Genomic DNA, 5,163 nt, shown 5'->3' with positions numbered 1-5,163 from the left:
CCCAATTTAGAACTAGAACCTGTGGACCAGTTTTGTCCTTCTCCATAACTATTTTAAAATTAACAGAACTATGGTCACTGGTCCTAAAGTGCTCCCCCATTGTCACCTCACTCACCTGTCCTGCCGTATTTCCCAAGCACAGGTCGAATTTTGCCCCGTCCTGAGTAGGATCCTCTGTATGCTGCTTGAGGAAATTTTCCTAAACGCACTTAACAAATTCCACTGCATCTAAGCCTTTAACACTCTGGCAGTCCCAGTCTATGTTAGGAAAATTAAAATCCCCTACTATGACAACCTTATTGCTCCTGCAAGTCTCCCCAGTCCCCCTGTGTATTTGTTCCTCTAATTCCCGTTGACTATTTGGGGGCTAGTACAACCCCATCACATTCTTATTTCTTATCTCCACCCACAAAGCCTAACTGGGTGATCCTTCAATAATTTCATCTCTGATTACTGCTGTGATACTTGCTTTAATCAAAAATGCAATATCCCCTTTCCTCTTTCCACCACCTCTGTCCTGCCAAAAGCAGCCATACCCTGGCACATTAAGTTGCCAGTACTGTCCCTCCCTTAGCCATGTTTCTGTAATGGCTATAATATCCCAGTCCCATGTACCTATCCATACCCTGAGTTCATCGGCCTTACCTGCCAGCCCTCTTGATATTGAAATAGATGCAATTTAATCCAACAGGCGTTCCTTGCTCCCTGTCATGTTTCAGCCTGACCTGTCTCTTCAACTTACTATTTCTGACTACTGTATCTCCTTCAAGCCTCCCTGCTGTTGAGGATCTCAGCCCCTGCAAATCTAGTTTAAACTTTCCCTTGCAGCACAAGCAAACCTGGACGCCAAGATGTTGGTCCCCTTCCAGTTCAAATGAGACTCGTCCCTCTTGAACATGTCACCTCTGCCCCAGAAAAGATCCAAATGATCTAAAAGTCTGAATCCCTGCCACCTGCACCAATTCTTTAGCCACGGATTCATCTGCCATATCCTCCTGTTTTACCCTCACTAGCACATGGCAGTGGACGTAATCTGGAGATTTTCACCAACGAGGTCCTGGTTTTTAACTTTTTTCCTAGCTCTCTATAATCACTCTGCGGACCTCATTCCTATTTCTATCTATGTCATTTGTGCCAAAGTGCACAATGATTTCTGTCTGCTCGCCCTCACCCTTGAGAACATTCAGCAGCCACTCTGAGACATCCTGGACCATGGCACCTGGGAGGCAACACACTATTTTGGATTCCCTTTTCCGTCCACAGAATCTCCTGTCTGTTCCCCTAACTATCATGTCTTCAATCACTAACTGCCTGTTTACCTTTACCATTTCCTGCAGTGCACCAGAGCCAGTTATAGTGCCACCAACCTGGCTACTGCTGATTTCCCCTGAATGGTCATCCCCCCCCCAACAGCATCCAAAATGGTGTACTATTCTTTGAGGGGAATGGCCACAGGGGATTCATGCACTCTCTGCCTACTCCCTTTGCCTTTCCTGGTGGTCGCTCAGCTACTCTCTGCCTGCACCAGTAACATCAATAAAGGAGGAGGGAGTATTCGAGAAAATCATGTCTTCTTTCGTGTTTTACAGAGAAATTGTGCCACAGTACATCAGAGCATACAGAGAGGATAAACACTACAGGGAGATTCTGACCATCACCCAACAAACTTAACTGCACAACTGTGAGAAGAATCCAGGCCCTTCACAGCATTGCTCAATACAAAGAAGGTTGGGCACTGAAACCACCATCTGGAAATCGGTTGGGTCAGGGGATGCATCATTAGATTTGAAACTGGTCAGTGGTGTGGAGCCTTCCAACAGAACCAACCTTTCTGAAGGTTCGGCTGTGGGTGATTGGTCAGGGTGCAGCTGGGAAAAAGTGCCGGTGGCTCCAAGTGTGACGAGTACTTCAGTTATTCCGTGAGCCTCATGAACCAATGACTCAATCTTACAGGTTCAAGTATGAGGGGGGAAAAGAGGCTTCACAGGTTTAATAAGATACTCTCAGGCACAAGGAACATCTGCTGTATAACTATTAACGGAAGGGCAGCTTCATGGAAGATAAATCATTTAAGTGTGAAGTATGTGACCAAATGTTTGCAAAGTCATCGACACAGTGGGGAGAAGCCATTCAAATGTGTGGAATGTAACAAGAACTTTTCACAGTTATCGGGCCTGGTGAATCACCAGCCTATTCATACTGGGAAGAAACCATTTGTATGCAAGGTGTGTGACAAATCATTCTCACAGTCATCAAAATTCCTCATACATGAACGTACTCACACAAAGGAGAAACCATTCACTTGCAAGATATGCAACAAATCATTCTCAGATTCATCAGCCTTTCAAAGACACGAACGCATTCACACAGGGGAGAAACCATTCACCTGTGAGGAGTGTGATAAGTCATTCTCAGTCTCATCCACCCTCTGCAAACACCAACGTATTCATACAGGAGAGAGACCGTTCACATGTGAGGTGTGCAACAAATCGTTCTCACAGTTAGGAGCCCTCCACACACACCAACGAATTCACACAGGCGAGAAACCATTTATGTGTGAAGTGTGTGACAAATCATTCTCACGTTCAGGGAACCTCCGGACTCATCAACGCATCCACACTGGGGAGAAACTGTTCAAGTGTGAGGTGTGTGGCAAATCATTTTCATCATCAATGAAACTCCATGTACATCTAAGTAATCACACAGGGGAGAAGCCATTCATTTGCAAAGTATGTAGTAAATCATTCTCACACTCATCAATCCTCTGTACACATGAACGCATTCACACAGGGGAAAAACCATTCAGATGTAATGGATGTCTCAAATCATTTTTGGATTCATCTACCCTCCGCAGACACAAACGCATTCACACAGGTGAGAAACCATTCGTGTGTGAGGTGTGTGACAAATCATTCTCACAGTCATCGAGCCTCTGTGCACACCAACGCATTCATACAGGGATGAAACCGTTCATATGCAAGGACTGTGACAAATCATTCTCAGTTTCATCGAGCCTCCGCAGGCATGAACGCATTCACACAGGGGAGAAATTATTCAAGTGTGAGGTGTGTGAGAAGTCATTCTTGTACTCAGATAGCCTCCGCAGACACCAATGCATCCACACCGGCGAGAAACCCTTTAGGTGTGAATTGTGCACCAAATCATTCTCAAGGTCATGGAACCTCCTGCTCCATCAGAGGATCCACACAGGGGAGTAATCTTTCAATTATGAGGTTTGTAATGAAGATTTTGTGATGTCTTTAACCATCTGGGACATCATAGGATTCATAGAGAATCTCTCTTCCATTGCAATGTTTGTGACAATGCTTTCACAGTCAGCGTAACATTGGGCAATGTACTCACATAAGGGATAAAATCAGTGTGGGTTCTGTCATAAAGCCTTCACACAGTTATTGAACCATCTGGAATATCAGTGAACCCATACAGGACCTACCTGGCCAGGTTCTTGCCCAGTCCAATGTCAGAGTGTTTACCTGTACCCAGTCTCACTGTGCAGGATGTTCAGTGGGACTGGGACACAGAACAAGAAGCAGCTTTCACTCCCATCAAACAACTAGTGATGACATCACCAGTGCTGAGGGATTATGATGTAACAATGGAGTCACCCTGCAGTGTGATGTCAGTGAAACAGGACTTGGACTAACCCCCAGGCAGTGAGGACGACCCATTGTGTTTGTATCCAGAGCATTAACACAAACTGAACAACACTGTACACACATTGAGAAAGAGATTCTTTGCTGATTGAAAAGTTGCACCTGTCTGGGAGAAAGAAAATGGTAATAGAGTCTGACCAAATGCCAATTAAAAACATCTTTCTCAAACCACTTGCATTTGCTTGAAAATAAAAACAGAAATTACTGAAGAAACTCAGCTGGTTTGGCTGCAGGTTTGGAGAGAAAGTAGAATGATGTTTTGAGTACAGGGACCCATCTTCAGAACTCTAAAGCATTCAGAAAGGATGTTTCTTTGCTTGCAGAGATATCACTCAGAAGTGAAGTACAGCAAGGGAAGCAGATGACGTCAATGGCATGCTGTTGAGTGCTGCACTCTCTCTGAAGGAAGTTCTTGTTCATACAAAGTGTGAAATATTCCAGACAGACTGACACCATAGAAATTACTGGAAAGACCAGAGATTCCAACAAGAGTCTGAGTCAGCAAGCAAGATTTTGGACAGTTCTGATTTTTCTTACCTGGATAATTACACAGGAATTCTAAGACAGAAAAATTAACTCCTAGGTACACTTACACTTGACACCCTAAATTGCTCACTTTGACACACTGCTCAGTCTCTACAACCTTCTGAGTACTCTCCACATCACCCCTGATTCTCTGCAGCCCAATCTGACTCTGACTGGCCCAAACTGACCAGTTCTCACCTCATGACTAAAGTCCACTGGACTATCCCTTCAAAAAGACCTGGCCCGTCCCCAAACCTATGAAACTTCGAAATTTCAAACCTGACTATCCCCTCCCTAACAGACCTGAATAGCCCCAAACCCAATAAAATTTCACAACCCGAAGAACACCTCAACCCAGCATGTTTACCTGTGCAGCTCTGTAAAATTTCACAACCTGCTGCCCGTCTCCCAAACCAACTTAACCTGACCTGAGTACTTTGCAACTTGACAAAATCTCACAGCCCCACTATGTCCTCTACACAAACTAGCCTGGATCGCCCTGAAACCTATAAAATCTCACAACTAGACTACTTTACAAACCTATAAAATCTCGTGACCTGACGATCCAAGAGCACCCAAGTATTCACCCATTTCATACAGCTGCCACCCTACCACTTAGCTTCTTAAACCTGGCCACATACCTCACCATTCTGCCTCTTTATGTACCCTGTCACCTGATCCACTCACTCATTCATCCACTTCCCCATTCACTAACATTCACACTGGACAATTTTTAGGGAATACAAATTTTATTCAAGGACTGTGAGGAACTGGAATATGGACGTTTTTGGACATTCTAGGTTGAAAGAGTTTTGAATAGACGTAATTTCTAAGCGTTGTATTCAGCAGTAATTACAAAACTCAAAAGTTGATGTGAGCTGTTAATATCCCATTGTTTTGGTTGGAAGTCAAATAACTGTGTGGAAAAGACAAGCCAAAGCTTTTAAGAGAGACAAAAAGATAG

General features: G+C 44.2%; 1 pseudogene; it reads left to right on the top strand.

Moving 5' to 3' along the window:
• Nucleotides 1-1,594: 1,594 nt before the first annotated feature.
• LOC148141023 (uncharacterized) lies at nucleotides 1,595-5,163 on the top strand (annotated as a pseudogene).

This window comes from Chiloscyllium plagiosum, unplaced genomic scaffold, assembly GCF_037043375.1.
Source record: "Chiloscyllium plagiosum isolate Xiang-an unplaced genomic scaffold, Cpla_swu_hap1 HiC_scaffold_35, whole genome shotgun sequence".
NCBI lineage: Eukaryota > Metazoa > Chordata > Chondrichthyes > Orectolobiformes > Hemiscylliidae > Chiloscyllium > Chiloscyllium plagiosum.
Note: the sequence above shows the minus strand (reverse complement) of the source record. Positions and strands in the feature narration are given on the sequence as shown.